General features: G+C 42.0%; 1 protein-coding gene across 1 annotated transcript in view; it reads left to right on the forward strand.

Moving 5' to 3' along the window:
* The first annotated feature begins 7,872 nt into the window (after positions 1–7,872).
* The window catches only part of MICAL3 (microtubule associated monooxygenase, calponin and LIM domain containing 3), a 216,598-nt gene continuing 203,274 nt past the window's right edge, over positions 7,873–21,196 (forward strand). The window contains exon 1 of the mRNA XM_063447645.1: positions 7,873–7,976. The gene's annotated coding sequence lies outside the window, so the exon portion shown is untranslated. The remainder of the gene's footprint in view (positions 7,977–21,196) is intronic.

Here is a 21,196-nt window from a genome sequence, read left to right on the forward strand (position 1 = left end):
TGGCTGTGAAGCCGTCAGGTCCCGGGCTTTTCCTAGGTTTCAGAGTCTTGAGAACTAGGGCGATTTCCTCGGCCTCGATGGGTGTTTCCAGCATGGCTTGTGCCTTGTTGGAAAGGGAGGGTAGATTGAGGGGGCGTAGGAAGGAGGAGATGGCCTCCGTCTGATCTGTACCTCTCGTGGGTATCGTGGCGGTGTGATTGTATAGGTTAGTGTAGTATTGAAGAAATTCTTGGGCTATTGCTTCTGGATTTGTTGTTGTTTCTCCGGCCTTAGTTCGAATTTTCGAGATTTAAAACGTTATTCTTAAATCTTACAAACTTTTTCCACTTTGGGTCAATGCCTGGCATATCAGGCAGTCCCCCCTGACCGGGAACAACGAGGATCGTCCGGCCAGGTAAGTTTCACTGGTCAGCGGGACTAACGGTTGTTATGGTGAACCATGCCGCCCCCTCACCCCACTCGTTACGCCACTGCCTCTTATATGATCTGATGTCCTTAAGTTGCTACTAAGACTCCATTGGTGACATTGATATGCCTACAATCAATTTGGGTTTGTCAGTGAATTTCCTTTTCTTCACACTCCATTTTGAAGACTTGCAATATTGCCCTATGTCTTTCAGTTCCATTTTGTATTGTAGATAACCTTTTTGGTATTTGCTTATTTTGTATTGCGGACCTGGGGGAGTCCTTTATCTACTTACTATCAGTCAATAAGGGTATTTTTTTACGTTTTATCTATATTACCCACTGAGTGTGTTTTCACCCACTGTATATAGGTGTCTCTGTAATATACAAGTTTTCCCATCTGCCTCAGCCAGCACCTGCTGCAGCCAGATACCATTGGACCTCAGAACAACCACCAGTTCAGTGTGTGTATGTATCAGTATGTGTGTGTGGCAGTGTATGTGTACATGTGCATACATCTCAGCATTCAAACACCAAGATGGCAGCTGGGCCATCTGAGTTTATAAATGTCATAACTCGTGAGAGGTCGGCAAAGCTTCAGCAGGGATTGCTGGAGGCATTTTATCATCTGTGTGCTCTTTTATGGGAGCATTTGCAGCTCTGTGGCGGTCCGGTGCATGTGAGCCCCCTGGAATGAGGTGAATACAGAGCACTGAAAGAGCAACTTCGAGGAAGAGCTCTGCCGGAGATGTCTGCGGGGCCCTTGGTTTGCCAATCAAGGTTGGGACTGCATCCCTTTCTTCTGCTTTAGCAACATGCTATTAAGAAGAGTAAATCACTGCACAACCGTTGCTTATGCATCCAAGGAAAACAGAAGGGACAAACGCAAAGTTTGGTGCATCTGCACTGCTCTCCACCCCATCCTACCACTCCAGCTTCTATTGGGAATGTGTTATGACTTACCTTGGCTCCCTCTTTGCTCCAGATGCTCCACCGAGTCGCGGCCATCCGAATGATAGAGGTGGGCTACGACATCGGAACTCTTCTAGCTTCACACCTCCCAGGTAATGATAGACGTCTGGGATACGTGCACGCACATTCATGCTGCAGAACAGCTCTGTGGTCGAGGCTGGAACTCATTTAACTGCTATGGCAATCGCAGATCTCTGACAGTCCTTACACCAGTAGGGTGATATGGAGGCGTGTCATAGTAGGTGTGTCTATAGTTAGACACCCTATTTAAACTCTGAACAGTAGAGCTGTCATTGCTTAGTTGTTCTGTGCTACTTCCCTGCAACTATCTTGTTCTGCTTTCCTGGATTACCTGACCTTTGACTTGCCCTTCCGCTTCTGAACCTTTGCTGCCTGTATATTTGACCTTTGGACTTTATTTTATTATTTTTTTCTAGCTGTTCAAGTACCGTGCTTTGGGTTTCATACTACAAACCTTACTGACTGATCTGGGCTATTGATTGGCTTTCTCAGGTTAACACAGGGTGCAAACAATAAAAACCAATGAAAATTAAAAAAAAAAGCTACCTGAGCACTAGGCTAAATTCCTAATCATATTTTTAAAAAATGGATATTTACTAAATATTGGTGCTGATGTGTGCCATGGTCTTTGCTGCCGCCAGAAGTAGTGGAAGTTTGAGTGTGGGACTTATTTTTGTATATTTGTAACACAGCCTGATTTTCTACCTGGATCATGGCTTCCCTCGACCATAAATATACATTGGCCCTCGTTAGTGGTTCCCCTTTTCTAATCACCTCTCATGCCATGCCCAGGCCTCTCAGACAGGAATAGGATAAGTGACTTACCGTGTCTAGAGGAGTTCACTCTAGTATTTCATAAAGGTTCTAGGACCTCAAGCAAAATGTCTATAGAGTGTGATTTTTATTTTAAATGGTTTTAATTGTTTTCTTGTGGAGCAATCATGAAGTTGATAACGACGAGTTGAAATTCAGGTTTGTCTATGCAGAGTCTATGTAACTCAACAATAGGCTGTGTTAATAATCAAGGAACCTGCGCAGAGGTCCAAAGCATTAGTAATCAGATATGCATGAGCGCACAACAGCGCACACCATATTACTACGCGTCTAGCGCTGACCAAGAGAAAGTAAAGCCATAATTGTGCTCATTTTAACGTGGATATTTAAAAAATGATAACTCACTAAGGTCATTGATAGTATATATCTAAACAGGAATGTCATGTAATAATAGGATTGTGTATAGAAAGTGGTAGCTGCTGAAGCAGAACCGTAGCAATGTTGGCTGGGTTTATTGAGCAGACTTGATACAATCACTCAGCAATTGTGGGTGATTGTGTATACTGGGGCAGCTATTGCCCTTGAGTTGTTCATGTTACCATATCTACCCCCTTGTGTCGCAATCGACCTCTCGTCCTCTCGCCGTCTTCAGTTTCGAGATGGGCAGCTTCCCATGTTTCGCTTGCCCTGCTTGCTGGTGGATATGTGAGGTATGTAAGCAGCAAGTGGCCTTGTCTTGTGTGGACTAACTGGGGATGTGTGTGTACGATATTCCAGGGATGGGGCCATTCCGCTGCCCCCTACCGGGGAGGCATGGGAGGGACGGTGTGAGTATCTATGTAGTTTGTGTAGGGCTGTGTTATTTTGGGGCTTTAATTAGATGGGGATTGAAGTGGGTGAGTAAGGGTAAAAGAGGATGAAGGAAAAGAAAGAAAGAGAGGGAAGAACAAAAAGGGATTTAATGGAGGGGGTGAACACTCCCCTGGTAGAGTGTGATTTTTGTAACATTTCTTTCTATTACTTACTGTTATCCGCTCGTGTAGTCTATTGCATGACTCTGTCCAGTCCTAATGCTTTACGTTTATTATTTCATTCCAACAATCTCTCACATTATATGTTTTCAATCATGCAAATTTTTCCTCTATTATGTCAATGAGAAAGTGTTACCTTCTTGTGTTTTATCACTTTCGTGATGTGAAAAATAAAAATTAAAACAAGGAACAAAGCGAATTTAAATCGAATTAAATTTTTTTCTGAAAAAAAAAAATGAGGCTCCATGGTATTAAAAAACAATGAAAAGTTACTTTTTTTTTAACAACCAATCTACTTTAGTAACATAACAAACCAAGTTAATTAGAATTGTCACAAACCATATCCCTGTCAGCAGGCCTTGAGATTGCAATGTTGCAGATTTAATGAAAGGAAGCAGATTTTTCTTCCAGGCATTGGCACTTTAAACTCTTCTTTTTAACCCTTTACAATTTGCAGAGAATAGTAGTAGATAGGCCAGTGTAGTTTGTTTTTTTAAATTATAAATTATTAGCCGGGTAAACAAATTCCACTTGGAATCATAACCAACTGGACTTTATGTGTTGGAGTTTAACCCATTTTAGAGATAGTGAGTTAACAATATTAGTTTTTTTAACAGAGTAATGTTCTGTGGATGCAGTGAATCTTCTTGCCCTGATCTTGACTAAGATTTGGAGTTTAAGTGAAGGCGTCAGATGGTCTATCACTGAAGCTTCTGTTCTGCTAATCTCATTACATCTAAGAGCCACTGATTGCCCTTGGGTGACAGATACACACAATCCGCCCAGGCTTTCCTAGATGGATGTAGGATATAGTGGCATAACCGCACATAACAATGTCATTACAACTATGTGCCTTGTGGTACTGAAATGATTTAGAAATGATAGTAGAGACTATATATTGTTACTAGTACATCTTCCCAATAGTATATCTGTCCCCACTATGTCAGACCACGCTACTAATCTAAAAGGTCTATAAATATGCAATATACTGTCTGGAAGTAGCAACACAACCAGACTGAATTAAGCAATGTCACAACCGCATGCCATGAAAAAAAAAAAACATAGAAAACAGAAGTGATGCAGGAAATAAGACGGGAACATATTTGTAATCTCCTTTTCCTCTGAAGTTACCTTCATGATAACTTCATGGATTGTTTGAGAATTCATCAAACCAAGGAACCCTGTCAGTCACTGTATTACAATCCCCAGAATCAACGTAAAGATTAAGTACTCAATTTACAGTTGCCACATTTCCTTTTTAACTAAGAGGAACTTATACAAATGGATACTTGAGGGCTAGGTTTGAGGAAAATATAGACCGCAAGATTTAGTCCCCATTTTACTCACTAAAAGAAACACTCAGGCACAATCTTACCTTTACATTTTAAACCATTTTTGAATAGTTTAATACTAAAAAAAGTGTCCAGAGGTGCTGCCTTTCCTCCTGTGCTCTGGAGTAATGCAGAAGGATTAGTTTAAGCAGCAAAGGGGTGCAATCTGATGCTACAACTACTACAACTCCATTGCAAATAAATGGACATCTTTTTTTTTTTTTTGCAGCTGGCTCTGTTGCAGTTACTATAAGGAATAGTAAATGGTGAGCATTGTGATGCTGGTTCTGTCCCAAACATAAGGTTACTAAATAGGTCTTCAATTTGGATGTATAGCTTTATCATATTACTGGAACTTACATGAAAGGTTGCTACCTGATGTTGCTATGGGGAATTCAGCGGATTATGGAGGAGATCCCACAGTCATTGCCTTCACTATTTAATGAATTACCCTATCGTAACAGACAGTGGGTATAACATGACATTCTACATAAAATTAGAGGGAAATACCGATTTACCAATTAACATTTTCCTTTATTTAAATTATGTTAAGACAAAAAAAAAAAAAAGCAGCATTCTAAAGACTAATTGTTTTAAATGAACATTATAGCGTTAGGAATATAAACCTGCATTAATATGCTATGTGCATAATTGTTCACTAAGTGTTGGGTTTTAATTAGCTACAGCTTAGTGATTTTTTTTTTTTAATTCACTGTAAACTACTGAAAATCCACACTTTAATGCATATCTATGTTTGATACATTACCACAGGAAGTAATTTCTCTGTCGAAGGAGGAAGAGGGAACATAGTTTGACAGGTCTGATAGACGACAGGATTATGAAACATGCTTATTAAAGTGTTTCGATCACCTCCAGGGGTCTTTGCATATTTTACAAAGACCCTAAAAGGGGACATTTCTGGTGGGTGGCAGCCTGGGAGTAAATCAGTAAAGACATATGCCCATCTGAAGCTTAAGGGTCAGTATGAGAGAGTGTGTTAAGTGTGTATGTTATGACGTATACAATATTATTGTAAGTGAAAGAGAGAGCATTAAAACAAGAGATAACATTGAGAAGGAGAATCATTCTACAAATGTAGTTGTGAAAATATCTTGAGTTTTGCTAGAGCAATATGAAAATATTATGACAGATTTCACTCTGTTATATCAGCAGACAAGCTCAGCCTATCACAGTCATCCCAATATGGACAGCATTTGCAGATCTCCTACTCATCTATGCATGTCTAAGATATGCAGACTGTTATTCAAGAATTGACTGATACCAATAGCATGTGTGATTATTTTCTTCAGCACTTTCTCATCTCACCCAGCAGTTACTTCCAAACACCTCCAGGGACACCATACATGTTAATCATAGTCTGGTAGGCTGGATGGCCTGTGTTTTGCAGTCTCTTGGGAAATTTCCCAGTGGGCAAGTCCAGACTTGGGAAACATAGAGGACCACCATAGAGGACCACCATATAGGCCAAGCACAAACTGATACATTGCTTGCTGCAAAGGTCCCGCACAATCCCTACCCTATTCTTCCAACACATATACCAGTGCTTTTAATAATCAAATTGTCCTGTGAGGGCACAACTCTTATTAGCTAGTGTTCCAGGGGCTATTGTACCAACTCCTCATGTCAGCACTCCCTTGATGGAAGGGATGAAGTGACGTCATTGCGTGTGACCTCACTTCCTCGCAGCGCTGGGAGGGGAGGGAGGATTGCCGCTTTCACATCTCCACCGGCGGGCAGCTAATGGGGGCCCGCGGCGCTGGCAGAGTGGGGAAGCCAGTGGGCCCCCTCTTCATTAAAATGGGGCCCATCTTATCCCGGGACATTACATTGTACCGGAATGAAGGTGCTCGTGACCCGGGGCACACCCACAAAATGCGGGACTGTCCCAGGCGATCCGGGACACGTGGGCACCCTAGATTAGGGTGTGCACAGGCTCCCCCGCGCGCACGCCTATGATTACACGGCAAAGAGTAAAGAGACCCTTGGGTGTCAATTAAGGGGGAGTGCAGGGGTGTCAATCAATTGATCAATAGAGGGCTTAGTTGACCTAGAACTTTGGTGAGCCGTGCAATGATTGAGATACACAGGGAAAATGATAGAGTATCAAAATCCATTCTCTAAGATTATTCTGCTCACCGCCGAGCCTCACTGGGAGGATCACTTGTGGGAGGCAGGGAGAGGAGCCAGTAGAAGACCAGCACTGGCAGGGCGAGCAGCTTGGCAGGCTTAACAGGAGACCAGTGCAGGTAGGAAGAGCAGAGCAGCCATTCTATTGATGCCTGTCTGTGTGTGTCTATCTGTGCCTGTTTATGGCTGTCTGTGTCTGTGTGTAAGTGCCAGGGATTTTGCCAAGAAGAGTGTTAAGCGGTGGAATTGGGGACAGACATGGGTGGGGTTTAGGGTTAGGGTCTTTACAAAGAGGTCCCTAACTTGCTTTTGGGCTCAAGCCCCAGGTATTTTTTTGACCCTAGAAGAGATTCAGAATTAAGAATTTATTCACTAAACATGGTTTGTTAAAAAAAATGATCATTGTTAATTCTGGGTGAAACTGCCAAACTGCAACTATAGCTGAGAATCTTTCTTTCTGCCGTTTCACAAAAATTTGCAATTTTAGCTTTCAATTCACTACAGATAGATGTTTAGTAACTAAACCCGTAGGAAGTAAAAAAAAAATCAGCCCAGTCTTTGACATTAAAAAAAAATATATACATATAAATTATAATATGCCTAAACTGTCAAATGGCACCTACACATGTATATATCTTACCACTAAGTGTAATTCAAAAAGCTATCACTGCGCCTTTAAATTTATTTCTCCGCACACATGGGCGGGATCTCTCTGTAGCCACCCATTCCAATTGGAGAGTTTGTCCACATTTAATATACCCGCCCCATTCCTAGTTTTTATACTTCATGAGTCAACCAATCATTCATCTGCGGACTCTACCATCATAATCCCTGCAGGGATCTATATATTATCACTCTACTCTATTACATTTTGGTATGGTCATTGTATACAGTTTCATGCCGACAGGCTGTAATACCGGGGAATGGTTAGAAGATGCCTTGGCTCAGGGGTAGGCAACCTTCGGCTCTACAGATGTTTTGGACTACATCTCCCATAATGCTTTTACAGCCATATTGCTGGCAAAGCATCAAGGGAGATGTAGTCCACAACATCAGTAGAGCCGAAGGTTGCCTACCCCTGCCTTGGCTGTATGTATCTGCTTGATACCAGCACAGTAATCCTCCCCTCCTTCGTGGAGTTAGTGGGCCGTTCCGACCAGTGGTGGGCGGGGATTGCTCAGAACGCTGCAGCTACTCTTGCTGGATACAATGTTGCAGTAGAGAATGCTCTCTGGAACGGTGAGACATTGCTGAGAAGGGCAGGGTGGAGTTCTCTCGGTGATGCAGTAAGGAGGTGAGCTTGGACTGGGGAAATAAAGCCGGAGAGGGTGGGTAGCCACCAGGACCACCCCCAGTATTATCCGTCAATGGACATATTGATAATATTAAGAACCCCTGGTACTGCTTGCTATTCCCCACAGGCAGATAATGACCCCCCTCCTTTGACTTCTAATGTCCCATGCCTCCTTAAACTATAGAGGAGGGGCGGGTGCCAGCTGTGCCAGGAATGTGTCAGCTGGTTCAATGCAGTAGGGGTTAATTAGTCAAGTGTAACCTCCCTCCCTGAGTTGGCTGGGGAGATAAGTGGCCTCTCGAGACCCATGTGCAAGAATGTGTTGCTGTCACTCATATGTAACTGTTGATCTGATCCCCTCTTTAGTAGACAGTTTTGTGGGATCCTCAGCAATTCCCTTTTGACCTTGGGATTCTTGGGGATTTCTGTACCCCTTGTGTCTTGGGTACATAATCAGTATTGGATTGCTAGCTCTTTGGGCAATGCCTTTGTGTGTGGACACTGATTTAACAAGTTTTTTTTCTTGGGTTATTGTTTAGAAATGCGATTTGAAAACAGACATGCAAAATTTAAACATGCATGTCATACTTGGCCTATCATCTGTGACCTGTAGGTGTTTCTTTATTATAATTTGCTGTTTATAATTTGCTGTTAAACATATGTCTGAATGATAGATTATAGCAATACTTTACATGCTCCAGACCCTGCGATGGTTAAATTGTCATATGTTTTCTAGCAGTACGACCTAATTGTTTTTGTTGCTCACCCCCTGCTGTTCTTTGTGGCTCTGTGCTGCAGGTCTGTAAAAGTGTTATGTCTCAAGTCCCTTGTGACTCAACAGTCTGCCGGATATCAACTGCTTGTAGAAAACATGACATCTTTCGACTGTTTATAAAGGTGGCATTGCACTGCACTGAATATATCTTGGGTTTTCCGGTGTGATTTTCTGATATACTCCATCTCTCGTATGTTATCTCTTGGTTATGTAACCTATTGCTTTGCCAAGGGATTCTTACTTTAACAGCTATATGATGCAGTTTGATATCACTGGGATGTTAATTTGTTGAATGGTACTGCACACATGCCTCTCTATAGATCATTGTAAGCTTTATGTGGGTCTGAAGCAAATTGCAAGAGCAGCTTAAATTCCTTGAGACTGATCTGATCTCAAGAGCTTACAATCGGTTTGCTTAGATTACAGCGATGGTTTATTGTGATACCGCACCTTACTGCCTAACCAAAAGATATCACTGAGAGTGGTAGTGCCCTGTGGCAGAGGTCTTTAATTGTAGAGTAAATTTAGCATTGACTCTCTAGCTACCTGAATAATTTTAGTTTTGGTGCCATTATCGTTGATGGTGTTGTCAGACATTTTATCTTCGTGATATCACATTTAAAATCAGAGCAAGATTAAGTATAATGTGACCCTTACAGGGCACCTAGGGTCCAGGGGTTAGACAGGGGCATCAGAATCATGCATTTGCTTGACCCCATTAACAATCCCTGAATGAAGGGATGGGGGATCAAATTAGTAACCTCCCTAGGGCGCTCTGAGATGTTAATCCATCTCTGTTCTAAACTGGTTCCCTCTTACAGCTCATTGCCTTTAGCTAGAAAACATTTCTGGCTCTGAAACCCATTTCTGAATTTTATTACTGTTCCAGTTAAGTGTTTTTTTTTTTTTTTTTTTTCCTAGAACTGCCTTGGTGTCAAGAGGATATGCGTACAACTCCAAGGCCTAGAGTTATAAATGATTCATATTCTTGCAGAATTAAAATGCTTTGTTTTCGCCTGCCCAGGCAGTGAGGTGGTGCTTTGCCTACAGCTACAGATTCCTCTTGTCCCAAGCTATTTTTAACCCTACGATACACAAGGTACTTTGCCAGGTCTACAGAAGCAAAGTTCTCTTAACTGGCATGTGTTTGATTGTTAAAGACGGATCTATGTTATTTGAGGGGCACAGAATTTTGTGATGCCCCTGTCAATCAGCCTGTTGTAGTTAAAGGGGAATTGTTACTTCTCTGGAATTAACGTCTTTCAATAAAACATTGAAAATCACCTACATTTGTGTTTACCCTATTCATAAGATGGTCTTTTTTTCTTTTAAGATTATATTAAAGATTTTTTTTATCAAATCTAGTAATCCAGTTGAGACAAGGCACATTCAGGGCAAAGATTGATGATTTTGTTGGCACTATATATAAATATAATAATAATGAAGATAAATAAAACCATTGATGTATTCCTCTTTTCTGCATGCTTTCTCTACAATGACTGGCAGATGCAAAGGACAGAGCATATAACAATTATTGACAGGGAGCTAAGAAGTTGGCACCCAGTTGCAGGATAAAGACTTGTAGATTTATGTAATGTTATTTTTCATATCTCAGTTGTTTTGTACTGGCCCCACCCCTGATCCCCCTTCTTGGCTGACATATTTAGAATTGAAAAGCATTGGACTGTCTGAGAACGTCAAGGAGGCGGGCAGGGTCAAACCCTGGCTCGGCCAAGCAGCATCTCCTTTTCTACGTGGAAAGTTCAGTATCTCCGTGCAGAGCGTGTAGATGCTGAATGCCAGTGCTTCACACTGTGCAGCACTGCCCCAGAAAGCACTCCACAGTGGCCATCTAAGGAGTGGCCACTAGAGGTGTTCCTAGGGAGCATTGTAAACACTGCCTTTTCTCTGAAAAGGCAGTGTTTACAGCAAAATGCCTACGGGACAGGCTATACTCACCAGAACAACATCATTAAACTGTAGTTGTTCTGGTGACGATAGTGTTTCTTTATTATAGTCCCTCCCACTCTTCTTTATTCTGTGTAACTGTGCCAAAAATATTTTCACATCTGCCACCATTATTGAGACTCCATTTTCTTTCGGTGAAATTTCTAGCAAGCGATTTTCTTTTGCTAGAGATTTGGAGTTTGCCAGGATTTATTTCCCTTTGAAAGCAACAGGCTCTCTGGCACTTTATGACCTAACTGCTTTAAACACAGCTTACTGTCATATATAAAGCAGAACATTAATAGTGCTGAGGATTCACTAGGCCCTAGGGGTTTTTGCATATTCACATTGGACATTGAGAGGCCTGACGTGTATCTCTGTACTCCAGTCAGGAATTCATGTGTCAAAAGTTAAGCACTTCTGTATCTGTGAGATTCCTTGTATGACAGCTCAGTGTGTGTGTGCATGATGCTGTGTAACCTTATCAGCACCAACCCTTCCCTGTAATACGTTCTGTGCAGGGTGGTGCCAATTCTTTATCAAGAACTATTCTCTCTCCTTTTTTTTTGTCTAATGTAACTTTGTACATAGTCCCCTTATTTGGGGAGTCTTCACATAGATTGTGTAGGCAGTAATTTGTGTTACACTAAGTATGTGTAAGTATTGAATTGTTAGAAGTTGAGGTATAGGTGAAGTCTGGATCACACTGATGGGTGTTCAATTAATGGAACGCTCCAGGTACCATAAGTACTACATGCAGGACTGTCCTCATTGGTTAAGCGTGCCAGCAGATGCCTCTCAGCAAATGAGTGTGAACCTGTATTGACCATGTTTAGCTATAGACACACGTTTGTCTGGGTTCCCCTGCAGGAAAAGACCAGATGTGTGGTGCAGGCACCAAAAAGACTCAGGTAAGTTATGGAACTAAACCGGCTTGATAAATTACACTGGGCCAGAACACCTCTGGCACCTTAACCCCTATAATGTGCTGGAGTGGTTGTGGTGTGCTAGCACCACCTATTGTAATAAGTCAGATTGTTTGAGAATGGATTGGTTTCTAACTCGAGGTCCGCTGAGTGAGACTCCTCACCTCCACTACAGCTGAGAGAGAGCATGAAGCATAGCCATGCTTTATTCTATGGCCATCCGGCTTCTATAATAGGAGAATTGTGGTTGTGGTGCTGGTGCCCAAACTGTTCTAAAATGGGTTGACTACCTACAACAAGGAGTGCCAGGGCACTTCTGGAAATTTGATATCTCAGTAGCGGATGTTCTCCTGGGAGTGGTAAGAACGCGATAAGCATACACTTTCACACACAAATTTTATTCACGGTGTTTGTTGATTCTCCTACTGTATTTTCAACATGTACTAGAATACCAAATTCAAGGGCATGACCTATGTGGATTAAAAAAAGCTTTCATTCTCGTCAGGAACAATCTTCTGGTAATATATTATTTGGCCTACATGCCAGCTCATCCTGTATGTTTAAAAAAACAAGTTTTTATCTTTAGCATGCAGGGTATGGAATGCGTCCATTTGTGTAAGACCATTAAGAATTCTATTATATCCTGGAGGTAGAATAAGAAATGTTGGACATTTAGGTCATAAATGACTATGCATGTATTTTCTGTGTAAAATTACTAAATAATTGGGCATCTCCTATAAGAGGGAAATGTGCAACCCTGGGTTAGTGCCATCAATAGTAAATACCAAGGTTGTACATGATCATTAAGTTGTTTAACATCAGCAATTGAGAGTCAAAAATACAAGATGTGGAGAAGGCACTGACAAAGGAACTAACAATCCGCTGCTGCTTTTCTGGTGGTTTGGGGGTGGGTGGGGAGAGTTATGCATAATGTGTTTTTAGTAAAATGGGCAGAGTAGAGAGACATTCCGATAGCCCTATAGTTTATTTTCTACATGTCTACTTATTGCATCCAATTTTCAGCTATAATCGTTTTTGTTTCCTGAATATTTAAAATTTACTTTCTGTAGACTTTTTGTGAGGGAAATGCTGCTTGTGTGGTTGTGGGTGTGTGCTTCTTCTATGGTTGCAAATGTGGCAGGGAGATTGTTGTGTGTTGGTGGGTCTGTTTGCGCTGTAGTGTGTGTGTGTGTGTGTGTGTGTGTGTGGGGGGGGGGGGGGAATAAAGACAGCAGGGTGCATTTAGAGGGATATATGTGGTATTGTGCATTTGGGATTAAAAAATGGGAGCTGCAGAGTGTCAGTGGGGTAATTTGTGTTGTAGTGTATGTGTTAGTGGGGGAAAAAGGGCTGCAGTGTGCTTTTGGGGGGATAGGGGCTAGTGTGTGTGTTGAGTGGAAGAAAGAGGCTGTAGTGTGGGGATATTGGTTCTAGGAGAGGGGCTCTAGGGGAACATAATGACTACAGTGGGTGGGATAGTTGCTTTAGTTGGGCGATAGTGGTAATAGGGAGGGATAGTAACTGTAGTGAAGTATAGGGGTGTTAATGGCGGTATAGGGTCAATAGTGGGAAAAACAAAACTGAGGTTTTTTTTCTCCCTCCCTGAGGTCTACCTTTGGCCAAGGAGGGAGAGGGGGATCCTAACACCTGGTGAACTGGTGAGATATGTTGTTGTCTGCACCCCGTGGTTGTGTATGCATACCCTTGAGAACAAATCTGAGCGTTGCCGCAGTTACCTGTGGCAGCGCTCTGATGCAATAGATGTATCAGGGCCAGTGGGAGAGATCCAGTAGGCTTCTACTCTTGCTGTGATGACCTCCCCATTGGTTTGGCCTCACAGCAGGAGAATGGGCTGGCCAGTGAGGGACATCTTGATCCAAGTTGAATATTATAGCTTGGGTAAAATAATTCCAAATTGACTTATCTCATCAGTGATATGGAGAAGGGAGAGCAGAGGGACATTTCTCAACATTTCTCTGGATGCTCAAGCTTTTTGGGACATTTTCCTGGATACTGAAGCTTTCTGGCAAATGTAGTTCACATATACACTGATCAGCCACAACATTAATATGTTGGGGCATGGACTCCACAAGACCTCTGAACGTGTCCCAGCACATCCCACTGATGCTCAATCGTGTTGAGATCTAGGGAATTTGGAGGGCAAGGCAATATCTATAACTCTTGTCATGTTCCTCAAACCATTCCTGAAAATTCTTTGTGCATTGTGGCAGGGTGCATTAACCTTCTAAAAGAGGCCACTACCTTGAAGGGACATATGTGGTCTGCAACATTCTCTAGGTAGGTGGTACATGTCAAAGTAACATCCCCTTGAATGCCAGGACCCAAGGTTTCCCAGCAGACCATTACACTGCTCCGCCAGTCTTCCATCATCCCATAGTGCATCCTGCTGCCATCTCTTTTCAATGCACATGCATCTGGCCATCCACTTGATCTAAAAGAAAAGGCAGTTCATCACACTTCTACCATTGCTTCATGGTCCAGTTCTGATGCACATGTCCCAATTGAAGGCTCTTCTGACGTGGACAGGGGTTACCATGGCACTCTGACTAGTCTGTGACTCCACAGCCCCATTTGCAGCAAACTGCGATGCAATGTGTGTTCAGACAGCTTTCAATTATGGCCAGCATTATGTTTTTCAGCAATTTGAGCAACAGTAGATCTTTTGTGTAACTGGCCAGATGTTCTAGCTTTTGAACCCCAACGTGCATCTGTAAGCCATGGGCGCTCATGACACGGACGCCGGTTCACCACTTGTTCTTTCTTGCACCAATTATGGTAGGTGCTAAGCATTGCTTCCTGGAAACACCCCACAAAACTTGCTGTTTTGGAGATGCTCTGACCCAGTCATCTTTTCAGAAGTATTTGACCCTTGTCAAAGTCACTCAGGTCTTTTCTCTTGCCCATTTTTCCTGCTTCCAACACATGAAACTCAAGAACTGACTATTCACTTGCTGCCAAATCTCACACACCTTTTTGTGAGGTTGTACTTTTGTGTTCTTTAGCATAGATGCATCCTTTTGTCAACTTGTGCATTAGGCTGCCATTGTAACACTTGGGCCCCTTGCAAACAGGCCCCCACTTAACCACCTAATATTACCAGGCTCCAATGTGGTCCCTAGGGCACGACCAAGCTCTGTAATAGAGTACCAGCTGTACACCCTGTCCGACTGCTGCCTTGCTTGTGACCATTTTTCCATTTAGACTATGCAATTGGTGTGAAAGGACATTAAAACCTGATATGATGAATGAGTGCTTAAGAATTAAGTCCATCCATTGTGGATTAGCATGCCTTTGTGCCTCTGGAGTGTTGTGTATGTGTTTTTATTTTATGTGGTAGTTCGTGTTATTTTTTTTTTTTTAATTCTTTATTTTGTTTGTGGATATGCACATGCAAAGAGAGGTACAGTAATCTTGTTATCCACTTTTTTTTTTTTAAATGGTAAGTATGGTAACAAAAACATGCATATTCAACATTCATAAGTATCTTTACAGCAGCTTAATAAAGTATATGCAGTCAGTTTGCATGAGTTGGGTTTTGCTGTTGTGTTGTGGTGTGTGAGCTAATCCCTCTGGGGCTTAACATGTTGCTCGGGGGGGTCATCCCCTGGTAAAGCTAAGTGCTCCCTCGGCCTGGGTAGATGTTAGTGCGTGCGCAGGTGTCTACTGAGGCACTGGGTTAGTATGCAGGAGGTGGGTGCCTGGTGAAAAATGGCTTGGGGTTGTGTGAGTGCTTAAGGTGGCCAGCGCTCTTGTGAGCGGAGCGCACTGGCCTCGCTGCTGACCTGCGTGTCGCCTCTGGCTAGGTCCTCCTGTGTTTCGTCTGGGTGTCATCCCTGCTGTCGTGTGGTGGGCATGGAGGGGTGTGAGTTGATTGGGAGCTGGCATATTTGTTGGCCTGCTGGTATGTGCTTTTGCCAGGCTTGCGGTCTGGCCACAGGTGGTACGCATTCTGCGCAGGTAGTGCTCGGGCTGAGTTCTGTGGGTGAAATAATTTATGCATAAAGACATTTTAAAACGTTGACTAGATTAGTGCAGAGTAGTCCAAACCGGGATTTGGACCCGACCACGGTCAGGGAAGGTGTGTAACTTGGGTGAATATCCCATGCCTCTGCAAGGCCAGGTAGCGGTAGTCCCTTGTGTTTAGTCCCCTGGGTCAGTTGTAGCTGGGTGGGATCCTCTTCTTGGCTCAAACGGGGTGATGTTGTTCACATCCCATTGTTGTATCCTGGGGCTGCCCTTCCTATGTTCCGTCTGCGGTGTGATGCCCCGCTGGGTCAGGAGCAGTTGGCCCTCCGTTGGTGAATGTAGCTTGTGCGTTGTTCCCTCCACCGTGACCTGAAGGGAGCGTGGTGTGCCCCAGCGATATGGAATCTTCTTCTGTCGAAGCACACTGGTAACAGGGCGCATTGTTTGCCGCCAGAGCATGGTGGGCTTCGATAAGTCATTGTAAAATGACAGTGTGTGTTGCTCGAAGGACAGGGAGGGTGAGTCCCTGACCGCTGTCATGATTGCCGCTTTGTCCAGGTATGTGACAAGCTGTATTATGACATCGCTTTGTGGTTGCTGGGGCAGCCTGCCCTGTCTGCGGACTCTGTAAATATTGTCCACCAAGATGCTTTTAGCCTGCCTGTGGGGAAGCAGTTGCTGAAGCAGACGTCTTATATATTGTGGCAGTTCTGTTTTCTCTATCGTGGTAGGTATGCCTTTAATCTTGATGTTTTTGCTGCGACTGCGATCTTCAAATTTTGTCAGTCTCAGGGACATGGTGGCTTGTGAGTCTGCTAGCCGTTTCTGCTCTGTAGTAAGTGTGCTTTGCTCGGCTTTGAGGTGGTTGGATGTATCCTCTGCAGCTTTTATTCGCCCTGTGATTGAGAGCATATCTTCTCTCAGTATTGTTAGGTCCGCCTGGAACATCTTGCGGATGTCTCGGAGTAGAGATTTAATATCTCCTTTTGTGGCTGGGATGTTATTCTCCTCATCCGAGGACTCTGCATGCAGGCCCCCGGTTTGGGGGATCTCATCCAATGCGTCCAGAGAGAGTTCTTCCTCGGACGACGAGATTTCAGCTTGTGGGTCCGCCATTTTGGGCGCCATGCGCGGGAGGCCTCCCTGCATGTAGTCTCCGATATTTCGGGATCCCGTGGCCAGGGCTGCTTTAATTTTCTTCGCCCGTTTCCCCATTGCAGTTTGGGGGTGCTGGTCTGTGTATCGGCGATTTATCGACCGGTTTGCTGCCGTTTTTGGGCTTATTAGTACGGAGCTATCTCTCTGCACGTCCGTCCTGTGTGCTGGCTTGGCTCCGCCCCCCAGTTCGTGTTATTTTAATGTGTTTAGGAACTCATACCTAAAGAAGGTCACTCTCAACACTAAACCGAACTAATATTTGAATTCCCTTTTGTTTTGTTATCAAACCACATTCCAGAAGGTGGAAGTGTAAATTATTCTTGGCATCAGCTGATGATGGTGCCCTACAACTGCGACCTTAAAGGACATTGTCTTTAAAAATAAATAAAATCCATATTTGTCCACAGCATTGTTTCTCTCTTCACTTTGTTTGTAGAAACAATTGACATTTAAAATTTTCTTTTTTTTTTTTTCTCTTTTCTTTTTTTTTTTAACTGATGAGACCGGAGTTTCCATGGAGGCTTAGTGACAGCTGTAAAGCATGAACCATGCATGGACTGCTGATTCATGTTGGATACCAATTTGCAGTAAAAAATCATGTACATATATATTAGTGGTCTGCAAAGTAAGCAAAGGGGTAGTTGTTAAGAAGAGTAAGATAAATATATAGAACTTTTCCAAAAGATTAAAAGATCCATGAACAGTGTCAGTTTCACCTGCTACATATAGATACTCTGCTTCTTAAAGGACTTATTCCTGTCTCCAGCAGCGCTGGGATCAGGTAGCAAATAAAGGATTTTTAACTCTTTATTCACCACTGCTGGCACAAAGTACGGGGGAGGCAAAGGGAGCTATAGTGCCAAGAATACAGCTTTAATATTTTATGCAAAAAATTATCAGATGGGTTTTCGAATTCTATGAATGTTGTGGCACATGTACCGGTACTAATTAAGTGTTCTTGCATAGCAAGACCACTTAATGTTATCTCATATATATATTATTATTCTTATTATAGCCAAATTTGCCATCCTAACTCCTCCCACAGTTTTTACACTACATAGACAGTAATATACCAAAACGTGTGGATTGTTCCCGATTGGGTTGCTTTTACTTTGTGGAACGATTCGCCGAATGGTTCACGGAATATCGTTGTTCTTGTGGCGAAATTGGTCCCATAGGAATGAATGGCAAAATATTCAAAACTAGAGTGGGAGCTGGCAAAAGCAGGAAAATCAGGACATGATTTCTAAACTGCCACCACTCTCTCATTTTGAAGCCCACCTACACAAATCTTATATCAAAACGTTCAGCTATCCCTGCTGCCACTAGAAATGTCCACGGCTAAGCCATAGTCCTGATAGTTTTCACAATATGACCATTTGTTTGCAACTCACGCCGTCCATTGACATTCATTGACACTCCACTCTAGCCAGTTCAAATTTGAAGGGCAATTTCTAAACTGCGACTGTGCCTTCATTGTTAATATTTCTGAGACATACTACGCATGAAAATGTAGGTCTGGGTCTTGTGATTCTCACAATATAAAGCTCTTTGTTGGATGTATAGGTTTTAAAATACGTTTGAAGATGGCAACCGCCAAAATACTCTGACCTGTGCCAGGCTGGAGCAGCAAGTGATGTCATAGACATCGTACACCTGCTAATGGTTTTATAAATGGTTTTTATAAATGTAAGTTTTAATGTAACTGTGAAGCATTTTGGGCAACAACGTTGCAATTAAATGTGCTATATAAATAAATAGTAACAGTTACTCCGCCCACTCCAGTTGTAGACTACCGGTGGAGGCAAGAACACTTCACACAATTTCCCCAGAAATTGTAGCTTTTCTAGTTACTAAAATACAATTTGCTTATATGATAAAACTACACAATCTATTTTTTGTTCACTATGGGAAATACTAATTGCATGATGTGATGTATAATGTAGAATTATTGATGGCTGTATGTGCAGTCTGCTCTCATCTTACTGCTGATCTTCCTGTCTCGGCACATGTTGGGATTCCTGTAAATTCCAAAATGTGATCGTTAAGCATCTAATGCATCTTTCAGAGTTAATATTTCGTATCTCCGCATTAATTTTTCTAAAATGGATTTAGAAAACAATTTCCAATTTCCGTCATTTACGAACCTTTATAAACCATCTAGATAGCCGCTGAGAAGTGCTTTGGAAGAAGTAAATCCGATGTGCAAAACCATTTTTTTTGTTTTGTTTTTGTGATGCATCATACAAGTAAAGTGATGTAAACATGTGTCTCATTTGGGGCTATCTTAGAGGTTTTAATCTTGGACTTAATAGAAAATTTGGATGGAATCTTTCAAATGTGTATAGTCTCTAAAAGTGTAATATTTTCAAATGTGAACTACGTCTGTTGTGTTAACTTTGTGTGTGCTGTGTCTTTGCAACACATCTAAATTATCCCTTCACACTGCAGATGTTTGTGTTTTTCATATTCCATGGTTCTTTGCCAAATGTGTGACATATAGTACACACTGCACCGTTATCTGTAGTGCCAACTTAGATATTGTTTGGTAATTCATTTCTCTTCAAAGTTTATAAAATCTTTTCCAAGGTGAAAAAAAATATTGTTTTGCAGTGAGTACCTGCATTAAAAATTGAACGCAAGCCTTCCAGCTGCTCATAGATAAAAATCTCTGAAGAATATTAAAATACCACACTGAAACTGCATGTGCCTGCAATTTATAAAGCACAAAGTAAAATGTGTTTATTTAATCTAAGAATACACATTGACTCAACTAACCTGGCAAGAAGTACCTCTCAGTATCTTCTCATTGCTCTCCATCAAAGTCTGAGACTTGCTTTCCAAAATCTTGTATAAGTTGTTTTTCTTGATCCTACTATTGCAGATGAAGTCATTTAAAAGGACAATAGTAAGGAGTATTGTGTGTGTGTGTGTGTGTGTGTTTTATTTATATTTCTTTTTCCCTTCTTCCTGACTCTTTCTCTTGTTGACAAATTGTAGTGCTTTGGTTGATAAAGGGTATGTTAATGCGTGCATTCCAGTGACTGCATAGGAGATCCTGACTGCTGAATGCATGGGTTTAAGATAAAGGGAAATGTCCTGCCATAAAACCTATTTCTATTTTAGTCGATGCAATTAAATGATGGTTTTCTCAAATTGCAAGCTGAAGTGCGGTAGAAAGTTCGATCAGATAAGGCCATTGTGTTAAACTATTTTGACCGTTATCTTGGTGAAACTATTTACATATAGCTACTATTAATGTAAATAAATTCCGCTACTTGTAATTATCTTTCTTTTTCAGAACGGTTTAGTAAAATTATTTTAATTTCTTTGTTTCTAGCGTATGCAAGTCTAATCTCCCCAAGCCACCTCCAGCAAATTATCAGCTTATGTTGAACAATGGATGGTTCTGATGGGCATAAATATTAATGTTATTAAGTAGTCTTTAGTCTCTTTCATTACTGTATGATATCTCCCCCCCCCCCCCCCTCCTTTCTGTGGGTTGAAGTAGCTTTTAAGATTCATATACGTGTGGGTAGAACCCTTTTCTAGCAATGATTCTTTATTTTTATTTGCCCTGCCTTATCCCACCAGGCTCGCCCACTTTGTTCCCATTTTTATTTTATTAAATCCATAAAAACCATGGGAAGCATATCGGCTTAAATTATTCCTTGTCATACAATTTGTAACTACTAACCCTGGAATGTAGCTTGTAGAATATTTTACCCCTCCCCAAACCTATTATACAGTCTTGCCAAGTACACTGGTGCATGATAAAGACTAGGCAGTGGCTTTTATAATTCTGCCTTTTTGATAAATTATCAATATTCTCCATTTAAAATAATAGAGGAGCTAGCTGTGTGATGGCATTTTTTGAGCAAATAATTTGTAGCTGCATATTGTATACAATTTTCACCACTAGAGAGAATGGGACAATGCGTGGCTATTCTATCCAGCAATGGACCCTTTACCCCATCAGTGTAGAGGTTATCTACATGGTTATTCAATGAAGTGAGAATTCAAAGTGAATTTTCAAATTTAAGGTCATTATAGCTGAACTGGGAAAATACTGCCAGCTATACTTTGTTAAGCTACTTTGGCCTTAAATTTGGCCTCTCCTGACTTTCTGATGTCCAAGGATAATTTTTATTTATTGTTTAATGTCCATGATCTCTCCAAATTGTGTGTGTGTGTGCACTTGGTGAGCACACCTCTGTTCATCCCTCCTTGCCGATCAGAGAGAGAACACACCTCTGTCATGCACAGTTGGTTGTTTGGGCAAACACTGCTTACAGCTCTGGTAATGTGTGGCGGCCATTTGCAGATCAAGCGATTACAAACATCAATTCTGATCACTGGAATTCTGACTGGCATAGTTACATAGCTGAAAAGAGACTTGCGTCCATCAAGTTCATCCTTCCTCACAT

The sequence above is a fragment of the Pelobates fuscus genome, chromosome 3, assembly GCF_036172605.1.
Source record: "Pelobates fuscus isolate aPelFus1 chromosome 3, aPelFus1.pri, whole genome shotgun sequence".
NCBI lineage: Eukaryota > Metazoa > Chordata > Amphibia > Anura > Pelobatidae > Pelobates > Pelobates fuscus.